General features: G+C 36.6%; 1 protein-coding gene across 5 annotated transcripts in view; it reads right to left on the reverse strand.

The window, feature by feature from the left end:
- The window catches only part of LOC135206748 (UPF0430 protein CG31712-like), a 687,024-nt gene that overhangs the window by 284,441 nt on the left and 385,083 nt on the right, over positions 1–17,500 (reverse strand). Inside the window, exon 1 of one of the 5 annotated variants that reach the window (XM_064238234.1) lies at positions 3,835–4,476. The exons of the other annotated variants lie outside the window; for them this stretch is intronic. The gene's annotated coding sequence lies outside the window, so the exon portion shown is untranslated. Of the gene's footprint in view, positions 1–3,834; positions 4,477–17,500 lie in introns of those variants that run through there. 5 annotated transcript variants of the gene reach the window in all.

The following is a 17,500-nucleotide window of genomic DNA, read 5'->3' on the forward strand; positions in this document are numbered from 1 at the left end:
GATAAACAGATGAGAAATAAGTATTCTATGAAATGGCGGTTCTCGGGGGTAAGTCTCACTCCAGCTATAATGAGGGTGTCTGCTCTCCTTGATTGCATAGCCAAAACGCTCTTCCCCTCCCACCTCTTATGTAAACATCTCATTTCTCGGTTCTTAAGATACCCTCGGGCGAAAGGAAACCCAAACCTTTTAATTGACTTCTAATTGGCCTCTGAATCCCCCGTGGGGCTATCTCATTAATTACTCGGCAATTACTCTCATAGGGTAATTATACTCAGTGTTCACACAACACGAATCGTTCAAGATGGAACGAAATCGGCGGTTGCGAGTGAGCTGACTTCACTGTATGGTTCGGACATCAACACTGCTTTGGCACATCATGACATCCTTTTTTTATATGGTAGACAGCACCGTGTCCAAGACACGGCGTGTCCTCCCATGGGCATCATTTAGACAACGAGCGAACTCCCCGGTGAATCTGGAGAATGACAAGTTAAACAACAAAATAGACTCCGGGATTTTATCGTGCTAATTACAATCGGTGTTCGCTCTTTTGATGATTCTCTTGTTAACTGTTTTTCATATAAAAAAAAAAACTTAGTGATCCTCTCGATTACCGTTTGGGAATCTAACTAAAGAAATAAAGAGGTTGATGTGGTCAATTAATTTTGGGGTATAATTAACCAATTGATTTCTGACAAATTATTTAATAGATATGATGACCCTAGTGCTTTCATGGTACACTCTCAAGCACATAAAAAATTTAACATATCCTCATGACTTGAGCATCGAAACTCATACCTACAAATGCAAAATTTAAACGAAATTACATATTTTTTAATTTTTTTCTATTTTTTTCTTTACTTGTGTATGCACAAGGCAAGATGATTTTTGCACGTCATCTGGGATCCAACCGCTTCCTGGACAGAACAATATAATAATTCAGAAACATAATCTTATGACTGTAAGTTACAATAAAGCGTTAGAATTGAACATTCTTTGCTCAGCTTTCTGTTTTTGTAATTTCGACAGAAAGGGGATTTTCAATCATATATGCAAGAGACCTATACATCATTCACAGATATGTACGAAAACACTCGAGAACCATTTGAAGATTTTAGCTCAAGATTGATTTCCAATGTGCAACCTCTCCCTGTCTCTCACTCTCTTAAGCGCATACACACAGATACACAGACATTGCAAAGACAAGGTTTGCTAGGTAAACAGGTATCACCAATGACGTCAAAATGAAAGGTCGTAATGATGCAATCAGGATTCCACCTCTCTCTCTCTCTCTCTCTCTCTCTCTCTCTCTATCCTCTCTCTCTCTCGTCTCTCTCTCTCCTCTCTCCCTCTCCTTCTCTCTTCTCTCTCTCTCTCTCAATTTTATTTTCTATTTTTCATGGGAAAGAATAAAGACAAAGGTGGATAAAGAACAACCTTTAAATACGATATACCTATATTTGAACACCTACTCCCTAGGCACGTACGAGTAATCAAGTTAAGTACAGTATCATTTCCGTTGATGTTTTGCTAATGGGGAAATTTGAAACTGCCCAAATGAAGTTTTCGTCACCTTCAAAGTGAACAAACAACAAAAAGCAGAAACAGCCCCCACACATACTATAATATATATATATATATTAATATATATATAATATATATATATAGATATATATATATATATTCGTCTTTACTAAGACATTGACGATGTCTTAGTAGAGACGAAAGCGCTTGGATTTCCGCCTATCATTTTCCTGTGGTATTCCGCTTATTTAATGAAGTCACTTGCATCTACTATGATTTTTCATGAATATATATATATATATATATATATATATATTATATCCAAACACGTACATAGATAAAAAAAATATATAAATATAGTGTACATGTGTGTGCATGTGTATGAGTGTATGTGTATGTTTCTGCATTTCTTTTCGTGGCGCTTCTTGCCCTGTTGCTCTCATTCTTGAAACTAAGTGAATGATGAATTCTATTTCTGTTCTTGTACGCAGCTTTCGCAAAGGAGCCCTATTATATTGCACGTCGAGAACGGAGCCCTTTCAATCCTTCCTTCTCGAACTTCGGCAGTTTCCCAGGTGACGTCATGGCCGGCCGGGAGGAAAAAGGGATTTTCACGCTGACGTCACTTGAGACACTCCAAATCTAGCGCCCCCACCAACCCCACTCACAACCCCCACCTACCAGATCATGCCTAGGGGAGATTTATTCAAGTTGTAACCCGTTCATTGAATATTAACGATGTCACTGAACGTTGCCATCTTTGCAATTTATTTTGTTATTTTCGGGAGTGCTTCCCTGAGTTACTAAGAAGTTTTATAAGATTAGACCAAATAATGCAATTTTGAATCTTCTGGTATCACGAAAGTTGCAACTTTGTGGTCAATAAATCTGATTATCTATCTATCTATTTATCTATATGTGACATCACGTCTCTGAGTCCATATTAGAAAACAGCGATAGTTTATTTGTATTACAAACATTACAAAACTATGATGAAAGTAAACATAAACAAAAGAAAACTTTAGTCACAACAGTAGTGAAACATCAAAGGACCAAACCACATATATTTATACCTTAGGTGAGAACATGCCTTTGTTATCTTAAGACATAATATAAGCCAGACAGTTTGTTGTGACAGACGCATGTGGGAGTTAGTGACCGTATGAGCTGAGAGGAGGTTCACGACGGGAAATGCAAAAAAGATAACGGCTGTTCAAATGAATGGGATAAGTTACCAAACAAACAAATTTCATATATACAAATATATGTATTATATATATATATATATATATATATATAGATATATATACATACATATACATACATACATATATGATTCATATACATGCATCAAGCTACAAATGTCCTTTAGTATCCAATTCGCTCTACCTCGGAATTAATATATTTTCATATAAGTTAACAGAAGGGGAATTTTCTTTAGTTGATAATAATTTCGTCCTCTCGCGGACAGAGGAGAAATCAGAACTTCAGTGACATTGCCGGCTCGGCCCATATGTGTGCATTTATACATAAGTATATATATATATATATATATATATATATATATATATATATCATATATATATATATATATATATCTAGTATATATATATGGTAGTATAAATGCAGACATATATGATTTTATATAATACCTATATATATAATTATAAATAGTTTTTTGACATGTAAAAAGTTAAAATTTATCAAATCAATTTTAATTTACGAATTACATCAACCTTCTCAAAATTTCTGGGATGCAAATCGTACAACGAATTTCATAAAATACACATTGACAAGGATGCATAACCAAGCAATCTTCCCCATATTAAAATTCAGTCTGATTTGTCATTCAACGGCAGCCAATATCCTAAATTATATCCTTTGAATCCTGTAGCACGAATGACTGATTGCCAGTACTCCACTGAACTTTACAAAAACGTCTGATTGCACTCGGGAATACCAAGACTGAGATTGCAGGAAACGCGAATTACGACAGATGAAATGAACAAAGTCTGACCACGTGGTACGTGGACACACGGCTTGCATGCGTGCGTGAACACGTACAGACACCCAAACATAATGTTCATATATATATATATATATATATATATATATTATATATATATATATATATAATATATATATATATATATATACACATAACACTTATAATGGTGAAATGGATTATCAAGCCAACCCATTGCAAGAAAAATATGTATCACCAAAGGTCTCTTTTAAAAGCTGTATTTAAAACTAAAATTGTGCTTGCGAAATTACATGACATTCTCAAGCCAATGAGGAACCTACCTTCAAAATCTAAGGATTTTTTTGGAAAAATCTGAAAAAAATCACCAAATGGGCAGTCATGCCGTTCCTATCTGGCCCAGCGCTGCTTCTCCCATAGTGATCGGTGAGTCACGAGGTACTAAAGGCATCAGTGATGATCGTGAATCATCACGATCAGCTGGAAACTAAGGGAGCAGTCAGTCTACCGAGACTGCTGAATACGAAGAGCGTCCAGTCAGCAAATAAGCAGATGTTCGGATCCCACCGTTGCTCTTTCGTCCGGACAACTGTCAATCAACGAAGAGGTCACTCGAGGCCACCACCAGTCAGTAAACTCGCCGAAGAAATGGGAAGGCTTCGGGATTATGAACAAGGAAGGGATGGCGGAACAAGGAAGCCGAAAAGGGAAGTGAAATGCAATCCTGTGGTGGCCTTCTTAACGACTAACTACTTTCTGTTGGATTTCCAGGTTGACCTTTGACTTCAAAGATGCATTCAATTCTGCAAACGAATAAACGCTACAAAGACGTATCGCACGATTATCCGCAGCCTCGTATTACGTTCCAAGATCTCTGAAACAACCGAAGAAGACTAAATCACCGGCACAGCAGGACACTCAAGCGGTCAGCCACATTAACAGAAAGGTATCCGAGGGTTAAGCGGTTACAGGTCAGATCACATCCTGAAGAAGGGTGAACCTCAACTGCAGGCCACGCCGCACTCACTCATTCACTCACTCATACACACTCACGTACGCACATTCACACCTGAAACCAAGGTAATTCGAGTGATACGGACCGGCCTTTCTTTCCCTAGAAACCTTGATCCGACGAATAAATGAATACACAACAGCGCTTCCTTTCCTCGTCTAAAGTGAGAGGCAGTGGGACAAAATGTTTGACTTTTCGCGGGGAATCCCCAACCCCTACCTCTACCCCCACCACAAGGCTTTCTCTCTCTCTCTCTCTCTCTCTCTCTCTCTCTCTCTCTCTCTCTCTCTCTCTCTCATACAAACATTCGGAATCTCCTTCCAAGTAGGAAAAGCAGATTCTTTGGACCTTGGAAACGCCCAGGTTCACGGTCAAGGAAATATACATCCTGGCAGATGTCTAGACTATTTACGGACGGGAAGATTTAAAAATAGCGCCCGGTGTGCGGTTTACAACCCGGCTAATGCAGGTAAGATAACGCGTGAAAGTCGAATGTCACAGATAACAAACGACAGCATTTCCACCCAAAGTACGTGCCTAAGATCACGCTCAATCTCTGGCTCCTTGCTGCACGTCATCACCACAAGGCAACCGGGTCATGCTAACACATTCCATGAGATGAGCGAGGCAGGTAAGGTCTACTATGCTTTGTAATTGACTGCATTATTTGTGAGGTATCTTCGGTCCATTAATGCTTTTGAATTCTGCACACAATTTAGCACATGGTAAAGTTATATGGAAATTCACTTTAAAAACTATTGAAATATTTCGTAACTGACTCAAGGAAATAAGAGAGGGGCTATATATTATAAAGATAAATAATATAAAGATATATATTATATATCATAAAGATAAGATATATATTATATATTATAAAGATAAGATATGCATCATATATTATAAAGATATGTCCTCACTTGTATCTTAAATAAATTTACTCCAAAAATGGCACAATTTACGCCAATCTATGAACCATAAAATAAATTAGTAAGGATAATTTTCCCTTTTGTAAGTTTTACACGGAATCACTCAATTCTCTATACAGAAATACATATTTATAATGAATATCTATATAAATATATATTATATAATATATATACATACATATACTATATATATATATATATTAAATATATACATAATATATACTATGTGTGTGTGTGTGTGTGTGTGTATACGACCGCTTGGGTAGTATGTAAGTGAAGCTAACATGAATCACCGAACATTCTGCAAGAAAAAATAAATGCAACATCAGGTCAAAAAACCTGCAGACTCTTCCACACCCCTGGTAATTGCAACATCAGCCCTCCCCACCCCCCGCCCCCCGAGCCTTTAAGAAACAAAAATCATAAGGCGAGGGAGAAGAGAATGGATGAAATCCCGCGTCAAAATTCGTTCAATTGCAGAGATGAAGGCACTGAATATGAAAATACATTCTCTTGAACCACGCAGGTTATAAATGAGTCTATAAATGAGTATTGGTAAGTCGAGGACTGTAGTGTGAAATATGAAAAACGTAAGAAGACAATTTTGACAATATTAATGATAGAGTAAATATCCTTTCATATTAAATTTCCTCCACATGAAAAATGAAACATCAATACCGGATATATACATATATATATATATATATATATATATATATATATATATATATATATATATATATATATATATATATATATATATATTTATATATAAACAAAGAGGCAAAAAAATTAATATCCTAAACATCAAGGATTTGTAAGTATTAATGATAGAATAAATACCTTTCAATATCAAATTCCCCATCCCACCAGCAAAAGGAAAATATTCAATATCGGGTATTCCTCCCAAAAAACCATATTCTTTTCGCCTTGCCTTAAATGGACAGAAGTTATTACAAGTCAATAATACAAGTTTTCATTTACAAGCGATCACTCGAAGCCATCTAGCTTTCCACTATGACTTGGCACTTTTTCTCTTGTATTTAGGATCCACTCTTTGGTATTCTTAAACTACTTAGTTTCTTGAATAAATGATATTCTATTTGGGCTAAAGTGGTGGTATCATCTACATAAATATATCACTAGGTTAATTAATAATCGTGGTTAAGGTAAACAGTCCACAACTTTGCTATACAAATCCAATCACTCACAAACACATGCATATATATATATATATATATATATATATATATATATATATATATATATATATATATATATATATATATTATATTTATACACATACACATATATAAATATATTTAATACTGTATATAAAGACGTTCTAATTACCCTAAGTAAGAAATGACATCTGCTAATTTGCTCGAGATAACCCCCAACATATCTGTTGCATAACGGATAAATTAAAGCCCTTTCTTTTTATTTCCTTAAGCCATTAAAGTCTCTTGTATCTTAAGAGTCTTGCCTTAAAAACAAAGAGAGAAAGAGAGAGAGAGAGAGAGAGAGAGAGAGAGAGAGAGAGAGAGAGAGAGAGAGAGAAAAAAAAAGAGTTGCTTAATGTCACGTTAAACAAAGGTTTATTTTTTTTATTCAACATCATTCTCTACGGCAGTCTGGAGATACTAACACGATAAAAAGTCTCTCTCTCTCTCTCTCTCTCTCTCTCTCTCTCTCTCTCTGTCAACACTATGAAGTGTCCCTTTCTTTCTCCTCGATCAAAGGTCAGGTCAGAATACCACTCCTTCCTTATCTCGAATTTGATTAGAAAGATAACAATCGGAAAGGGGAAGATTATTTATATGACAGCACTGTCGGGTGAAAGGACTATAAATCAGACTTAATCCTATTACTCAGACGACAAGGCTGATATGAAGAAATAGAGAAGAGTCATTAAAGTGCTGAGAGAATAGTACAGGGCTTTAGAAAACCATAGAAATGAATCTTAAAAATTGACGACATTGTCAATCCTAAAAATTATCTACATTGTCAAATTTTGCTGCTTAGCCAAAAAGAATAAAGAGGTGAGGTGTAACACGAACATTATATAAATACGGATCACCAGCGTCAAAATGATAGAACAGTGTTTAAAACCAAGAATTATTAGGAAAAAAAAAACAGGACAACGATGTAAGTTGACACTACAGCACAAAGCAATCTGAGGTTGTGGAGTTTTTACGCCAACAAATATCAGATTTGCTATATCAATCTATTTTAGACCTCGCATTAAAGAGGAACCCGACCCAGACCCTAAATCTTAACTGGTGCAAGGAGGTAGAGTGCGAAAGCCTTCATCCTCCAGAATGAAGTCATTCAGCGTTTGTGAAATTGTACTTTGGAAACTTTTAATTGGAGGGAGAGAGAGAGAGAGAGAGAGAGAGAGAAGAGAGAAAAAAGAGAGGAGAAGAAGAAGGAGAGAGGAAGGAGGGAAAGCGCTGGAAGTGAACTCTTCGTCAATGGAACTAAATATATTACTTTCATTGGTTAAGTAAGCAATAATGGAAACTACATACAAAAATAGGTAACATAATATCAGTTTATTCTCTCTCTCTCTCTCTCTCTCTCTCTCTCTCTCTCTCTCTCTCTCTCTCTCTGCATATGAGTTTGGAAGCTTGTTCTTAAAGCTGGAAGTATCTAATATAGATGCTACGTTTTCACTGCAAAATTCATATTATTCAGCAGCTCTTAAGCAGGAAGAAAGCCAAGCTGATGAAAAAAAAAAACTTATGTAAAAGAACATTGAAAGCAAATACATAAATATAAATGCCTCGTGCGATCATCAAATTACGTCCAGAAGTCACGGACTAAGCAGTCAAAAAAAAAAAAAAAAAAAAAAAAAAAAAAAAAAAAAAAAAAAAGTTTCGTCATCGTCTTCCCAACGTCACCACTACCACCACCGCCGTTGTCAAGAAACTATCTTCATCTTCTTTCTCAGCATAATCAACAGTATAATCATCATCATCAGCATCGGGTCCAGGTGCGCTCCCCTTTCGTCATTTCTCTTCTTCGTCGGGATGATACCCGATCCCCGGAGAACGTCCGCAGACAGTCACGATATCATTCCATCCAAACGATAAACATGAATGATATCTACACCATGATCATTACACTGCAAGCGATATCTCTCTCTCTCTCTCTCTTGCAAGAGGCAGAGATTTCAACATACAATTAAATAGATCAGAGTTCATAAACATGCCATTTTGCCTCTGTTCCGCTAAGCATAGGTGCTTGTGTGTGTGCATGAGAGAGAGAGAGAGAGAGAGAGAGAGAGAGAGAGAGAGAGAGAGAGAGACCTTGAGTGATTAGTACTGAAAATGAGGTCCTCATCGAGATAATCCTGCCTCCAACGGAGTAAATCCATTTATAGGATATGTTTATCTATCTTGTTTGCTGAAACGTCTTTATATGTGTATGGTATACTCTTATTATATAATAATATATATATATATATATATATTATATACTAATACATACATACTATACATATATATACATGTCCATGTATAAATGCACACACACACACACACGTATGTATATATATATATATATATATATATATATATATATATATATATATATATATATATATATATATATATATATATATATATATATATATATATATATATATATATATATATATATATGTATATTTATACATATATATATACACACACACACACACACACACACATATATATATATATATATATATATAATGTGTGTGTGCGTACATGTACGTATACATGCGTGTATAGGAATGAAAAACAAGAAATTTGTTTTTACTTTAATAAAAACTCCAAAGAAGGAAAATTAAATTTATCGCTCCCATTTTTCGCTCAGCAACAGAAGTGATGCTGACGAAACAGGATGAACGAAACCGACCCAGAAACAATAAACAATCTACCAGTTTCTGCTGACTCGTGGCTTTTCTCCCTAGAGAACCGCTTTCAGATTTTCACACCTGACAAGACTCCACAGGTGCATTATCTGATTGCTCAACAGGAAATCGAGATCTCTCTCTCGTACTCTTTCTTACCCAAGATATCCGAAGTGGGTGACCAAGTGCTTGCTCGTGCAATATCAAGCACCGGCCAATCACATGGCTGGCATTTCATGCATGAATGAGATTGACTGAGAGGCCATCATGTGGAGTCGTACTACCTATCCATTAGTCCCCCTCTCTCTCTCTCTCTCTCTCTCTATCTCTTTTCTCTCTCTCTCTCTCTCTCTCTCTCCCTTCCTGTGACCACCTCTACAAGCACTCAAAGCACTCCATAAGGCAAGCAATGCACAAGGGGACGTAGACCAAGGGGTGAGATATAAGTAACACGAGTTTCAAATGGTTATCAGTTAAAAATAAACACTTGAGAGAAAGCACAACGTTCATTGAGTATTGACACATGATTTATTTCTTCTTTAGTCATTCTTTTTTATATATAGAAAATTGAATCACGCCTCTTCTGATACTGCTCTTAATTATCTTCAATAATATTTTTCTATCCCTCTTAGAGTTATTCGGTGAAACACAGAAAGAGTAATAATTATTCGATACAAATAAGCCCTTTAGAAAATGTGGACTAGTCATATTCCGTCCGTTAATTTTGCATTCGTCATTGAAATTACGAAACACGCACAATTTACACATTATAAATAAATGCCTCTTAACACACACAGACAGAAAGGAAGAATACGGACTCTATAAGCAGTAATAAACAAACTAGGCAATAAATCTAACTCAAACCACGAATGCTGGCCAGAAGATGCGAATTTACTTGGCAATGTAGATGTCTTACAAAAGAAGAGAGAGAGAGAGAGAGAGAGAGAGAGAGAGAGAGAGAGAGAGAGAGAGAGAGATTAGCAAAAGGATTCCTTCAAATCACCAAAATGTTATTCAATTATTAATTATTATACCTCCAATGCTTTCAACGTACTTCAAAAATGTTTCTTTCTCCTGGGACTGAAAACGTCCCAGTTTTAAATGGTTTGGAATATAAAATAGGATGGTTGAATTTGTAAGTGATAATTAAGATATGACGATTAATCTAACATCCAGGAAATGTATATATCATCTGCAGCGGAGAAAAAGTGGGGTTTTCCTTTTGGCAATGAAAGGAAATATATATATATATATTATATATATAGATATATATATATATATATTAGAGATATAATATATATAATAAAATACATAATCTGCCGCATCTATAAATACCTTCAGCTGGTTCTCACTAGTTTTTTTTATCATCACCCCATTCTCCTTCTTTCACTCTCTCTCTCTCTCTTTACGAATTGTCAAGATCCAGTGTGATGAGACACTTGACTGCCACCAGGCGTCTCTTAATTCGCGGTCCGCGAGACAGAGTCTGACGCTTGCGTTCATAAGTCTCCGATAAAGAAAAAAAAAGAGCGCTGATAGTTAAGTGTTGATAAGACGAGGGACCCAATGAAGCCCCTTGGCGAAATTAAAGAAACCCTAACGTCCTCCTTGGGTTTTTAATTTCCGACAGGTGACAGGTCAGCTGTTTTATGCCACGAAAGATTTGGTTATGTAAACACGACTCCAGTTCTGCAACAACCGTTCCTCTCTCTCTCTCTCTCTCTCTCTCAAAAACCACTCGTGCACCACTTTTCGTTTCAAGTGGGAGAGGAGGGGACAATTGAAGTGGATTGTAATTTACACCTAATTACTTTTGGCCTCGCGTGGCGACTGCATGATCATGTAATCCAACGCCATGTCCCTTCCATTGGGCAAAGAAAATGCATTAGTCCTTCACCTTATTATTATTATTATTATTATTATTATTATTATTATTATTATTATTATTAGTAACGTGAAACTTTGACAGGATCCAGACACAAAATGCTTTGTAAACAATAATGAGCTACGTAAGTTATGCAGTAACCTTGGAAGGAAAGGCCATTATTTGGTTTTGCACATGCATACAAAATAATTACTTACATCAGCATATACAAACGTATTTATGTTTACTGTAAATAGGTATGAACAGACAAGTACATACACACACAACACTCTCACACACACACAAATATATATATATATAATAATATTATATTATATATTAATATATGTATTAATATATTATATATATATATTAAAATATAAATAATTAAATAGATAGGGGTTGACACATAACTAATTTAAATATATTAGAAAATACTTACAGATGAAAGAGTGAGAGATTTAAAACAAAATAACATCCCACGAATGCTAGTACCGGAAACTGAAAATAGTTAGTAACATGCTATGAATCCTACTGAAAAGAGAAGTTTGAAAAACTGTGTACGAAGCGAATCTGTCATTCATCTTCAACTCTGTTTCTTAATCGAACGACCGAGTGACCCAACCTGGTAATGCAACCAGCCACGTATTTCAGTAACCATTAACAGAAAAAGAAGCTGACTTCAAGACTTCGGGAGGTCGACGCCCTTCTGAAACCGGAACTGTCTTAGTCTTTCAAACCGTCATCAGAGCTTAGGTTATGAGTCCTAGTCAGCAAGGACTAACGAATTCATCAGTTACTGTGCGCAGCTTTTGCAATACAGACAGACAAAGAGAGAGAGAGCAACCTGCGTGAAGCCATCCTGATATGCAATAGCCACGTGACTGTTTCCCCACTTGCACGAGAGCCACCACTGCCCGCGACGCGGGGCACTAACCAACCGACCACACAGCCCACCGAATGCGAGGTCGGGTTACCTATGGGAGGAGATGTCTCCGGTTGATTATTTGCCGTTTGTGTTGTGCAGGTTGATTAGCAAACCGCAGACGCGAACCATACTACACAGTGTCCCTTATTTTGGGGTTTGTTTGCGTATCAGTTATCAATGTATAGTAAAATGTATCCTGTCGATTGGAATAGAATTTCTGTAGAAGCCACCTGGCGGCCGGAGATAGAAGTTCGAGAGGAATTCATTCTAGGGAAATGAAATCACCGTAAAAGAAACCTTCATCAATTTCACGCTTACAACCTTCGTGGTCATTTTATTGCAACAAATGTCTCGGATTTTAATGCAGGGGAAGCGAGAAGAATCCAGGTAAAAACAGAGCACAGTTAAAGTGTCACAGCAAAAGTCACATTAATATTTCCTAGCTAGTGTCCCCCTAAAGGTTATAGGTATGTATCCATCTTTGCGGCGCGTTTGGTACAAGCCCGTTGGGGATTACCGTAAAAACAAACAAAAGACTGTTAACTAATTTGACTTTTTTTTCCTAGCCAAAATTGTGACTTTTTCTGTGGCTTTTTTCCCTCTGCCTTTATTACAGGCCACCAACGAGAATAGGAAAGCTGAAGCGTGCGTGAACGTTGCCTTGAGGTTTTCTGAACAAGGCTGGAAAAGGAAGGTTAAGAGACAGCTAGTGAAAACAAAAGGGAAAACTGAAAAAGGAAACAGAGAAAAACAGTTGAAAAAAGTTCTATGAAACCATAGGCATCGAAATAGCAGAGGAAAACGTTATTCTGAACCTACCATGAACTTTGGTCATAATTTTGAAATTAAACAACTGAACAGACTGATGTACCTGAAATTGAATAGAGCAAAAAAGTACAAGATTTAAATTCCTGTAAAGTTAACCAAATAAAAAAATGATTAGAAAATGGAACTGAAATGAAATAGGACAAAAGTATAAGATTCAAATTCCCATGAGGTTAAATGAATAGAAAATGTAACTCAAATGAAATAAGGCAAAAGTACAAGCTTTAAATTCCATAATATTCTGAATAGAATTATGTAACTGAAATTAAATAACGCCAAAGTATAAGATTCAAATTCCCATAAAGTTAACAGAATAGAGAAATGTAAATGAAATTAAATCAAGCAAAAGGTACAAGATTTAAATTCTGTAATGTTAACTGAATAGAATGATGTAAGTAAAATCTACATAAAGCTATAGACTACAAGAGTTAAATCCGTAAAGTTATCAATTCAGCTCTTCTTTAGCCTAGCTTTATTTAGGGGAATTAAGCTGCCATTCCCGTCGACCTCAGCTTCGGGAACCTTCTAGATCTAGATTCTAGACCTTAGTGGGAATCCTTCTAACCTGAGACGTCGATTAATCATCCTCAATAACATCATTATAAACGGGGAAATTTGAAGTATAACGTAAATCACAAAATAATAATTTCCATTTTTAGTGCTTTTGTTTCCTGACCTTTTGGTCTAATTAGGCCAAAGAAAGCCACGAAGAAATATAAAAAAAAGAGATAAAAATCGCTCTTCAAGGATCCGGAAGCACATGCAAAGGGCGGAGAGAGAGAGAGAGAGAGAGAGAGAGAGAGAGAGAGAGAGAGAGAGAGCAACTCAGAAAACCCCTTCCCGACTTATGGGCGAAAGAAAACAGAAGTAGAAATCCAGCGAAAGACAAAACCACCCTGATTCTTCTTTCTTTTCCCTCCTGTGCCTTTCGGTAGTCTGTATTAAAGGGCAGGGGCAGTAAATGACCATGCTTGTGAATGGGGCCACGGGAAGATGGGGCTAGAGGGAGGGGGGCGGAAGGAAGGAGGAGTAAAGGGAAGGAGAGGGGGGGAGATATCGGGGGAGGGGCAGACTACTTTTCCCCGCCCCATCGGCGCCGCATCGTCGGGAATCGGCATCCCGAAACCCTCACTCATCTCGCTGTTATCTCTTCGGCAATCGCCGCGTCGTGTCGTCGATGCCTTGTCTACACTACTGCGCGCCGCTCCGCTTCGGAGAGACCGAGAAGAGACCGAGAGAGAGAGAGAGAGAGAGAAGGGGTAATGACGAAAAACCTCGACGGCTTCGTGCTAAACTTTAAAACATAATAAGAATGTAAATTGCATAATAATATAATAATAATAAATAATTATAATAATGCAGACATCAACATAGTACGTACATTACATGAATTATATTTATGGACATAACGCAACAATGAAAATCAAACGCAGTAATTATCCACATTTTCAAAGCACACATATTTACAGCATATATAAATACACACACATATATATATTATATCTATATATATATATATATATATATATATAATATATATAATATATTATAGATATATATATATAATAATGTATAATATATATATAAATATATATCTCTATAATATAATATAAATATATATATATCTATCATGTATAACTGAATCACGAAAATTTGGAACGTGAAGAACAGGTTACCAGTGTTTCACTTTCCTGGCTTCTACTCGTATATGTATATATATATATATATATATATATATATATATATATATATATATATATATATATATATATATATATATATATATATATACCGCCAGTTTCCCAAGGGCCACACCAAGTCACCTCCACCCACGCCCCCCAAATTGGCTCAGAAAGTCACGGACCATCATCCATTTAAGCACACAAGTGTTACTCCCCCTAACGGCCAATTATACCGAGGGTAGAACCTTCGCCCGCTGGGTACACATCAGGGCCGACCGCGGTGGCAAATAGCAATTCTCATTTTTGATCCGGAACGAGCTGTGAAAACGGGAGAGGAGACGGTCCTTGAGGCTGATTTTTGACAGTCCTTCTATGTCTCTCTCTATCGCTCTCTCTATTAAGCATACAGAGAGGATCTCTCTCTCTCTCTCTCTCTCTCTCTCTCTCTCTCTCTCTCTCTCTCTCCGAAGAATATGTGGTAAACACGTCTTAGTCTACTGAATGCCGCAGGTTGCAATTTAAAAATAAATTTTAATCGGTTTTTATTTAAAAGTCTCTCTCTCTCTCTCTCTCTCTCTCTCTCTCTCTGCTCTCGTCTCTCTCTCTCTCTCTCTCTCTCTCTATGCAGTATAAGGTGGTAAGTGCGTCTCAGTTATTCAATTCCGAGTAGTATACTGGGTGGCTGCAATTCCAGAATAATTATTTTAATAGTTTCTAAACTCTCTCTCTCTCTCTCTCTCTCTCTCTCTCTCTCTCTCTCCTCAGTTCACTGCATGCCGCGTCTCATACTGGGTGGTTGCAATCCCAAAATAACGACTTTAATCGTTTCCTAAAACAAGTATTAGCAATTTAAAAACCGCGTTAAATGAACCCCAAGACTGGCATTATAACGAAATTTGAAGGCAATGCTCAAGGTTACCCTTTTTCTTATCATCTTCAAGTTTGGTCTGGGAAAGCGTATTAGGTTGCCCTTTACGATGCCATTGGGTGAAAAAGTCTAAACTTTCTCGTCACATTTCTTCCACTATTGTGATTTAATTTCTCAACTCTACAGAGAATTTGTGCAAGATAAATTATCGATAAAGATATATAACTATAGTTAAATGACATCGAAATGTATCAAAATTAGGAAGAAAAATGCCATTAGAGAGAGAGAGAGAGAGAGAGAGAGAGAGAGAGAGAGAGAGAGAGACTTATGTTACTCTCTCAATCCTCAGGTAATGAGTTATCATTTCTACGAATGAAGATAAGTTGCCAATAGGGCATTAATTTAGACGATATCAGATGATTATCTGCCTTAAAATGAGCACGATGGCCCAGACATCACAAGTGCTTGTGGTGAACTGTCGGAATTTCGAGGTAGCCACTTATTTATAGTGGTATGCCGAAGCAGTTTATGGTATATCGTATCGCTGCTTCAACTCATATATGCCCTTGGGCTCGACTGGAATTGAACTCAAAAGGAAAGACCTTCAATGTCTTGTTGTTGTTGTTCTTCTTCTTCTTCCAAGACCACCTCCCTAACCCCACAACATGACTTCGTCTCAAGGCGCGATCGTCTTTGAATGCTTGAATAAAGGCAATCAATTCATTTATGAATATGTCTCTCTCTCTCTCTCTCTCTCTTCTCTCTCTCTCTCTCTCTCTCTCTCAAGAATAACGAGCATATTCATACAGAACTCAAAACAATTCGCAAATATTTACCGACGCAAATAAAACGAATCAAGTTCCCGATTTTTTTGCGCAGCGTTCAGTTACAGTCGATTTCTGAACAGGATAAAGATGCATCTTCATGCATTTGTGCATCCGTGCATGCAATCACGCAACGCTTGTAAGGGACCTTAATCTGCATTTTCCATGTAAGGTTACGTGCATAAAAATTACAGACAATTAATGGGTGAAGAATAGCATACCAATTATCTATCCGAAGAAGAATAAATGGAGGGTGCTTTAATCTACTATTATTATGTTGTTGTTTACATATTATAGTCTGACTTTCAATGAGGAAAATAATTTAATCCATTGGCTATTACCACGGTGATCAGTTTCGCTAATGTATCGACTTCATTCTTTCACCTATTAAAAACTATGCCAATTATTAGCAGAATATAAAAGGTACATCATTGAACGACAACCTGACGCATTAAATATATAACTGCAGCTAAAAAAAATCCCCTATAAAACTTCAAACGATTTTGTCATGTTCGCTTTTAACGTCGATTATCGACACCACGTAACGTTGTTCCGTTCGGACTAAAAGTCATGTTCCTTTTCGAACTGGCGTCGAGCGATAAGATCATCGACACAGTCAAGTAAAATATTGCTTGGCCCCACTGACCCACTCAGCGGGAGGCCAATGTGATGATTAAGTTTAAAAGAAGCAGTGTACTCTTCTTTTTTTTTAATATAATGCGGTAATCTATTTACCTCTTAAGTATGCATGAGTCACACTGTTCAGATATTGTCAACATATCGAGGATATCTCTATTTACTGGTGTTGGTGGTGGCTCTCTCTCTCTCTCTCTCTCTCTCTCTCTCTCTCTCTCTCTCTCTCTCTCTCTCTCTATATATATATATATATATATATATATATAATATATATATATATATGTGTGTGTGTGTGTGTGTGTGTGTGTGTGTGTGTATACACGCACAAACATATATACATATTCTTTGCGTGCATCGGCACATCACATTTACTCAGCATAGTACCCAAATATTACATTATTAGCTTTTTATGCTTTAATAACTTTATAGAATTTACAGTAAGACATCAAGTAAATGCACGAACCTATGCAAAAGAAAAAAAAAAAAAAAAAAAAAAAAAAGGCCACGTAGGTGTATCAATCCTCTT

Source organism: Macrobrachium nipponense, chromosome 31 (assembly GCF_015104395.2).
Source record: "Macrobrachium nipponense isolate FS-2020 chromosome 31, ASM1510439v2, whole genome shotgun sequence".
NCBI lineage: Eukaryota > Metazoa > Arthropoda > Malacostraca > Decapoda > Palaemonidae > Macrobrachium > Macrobrachium nipponense.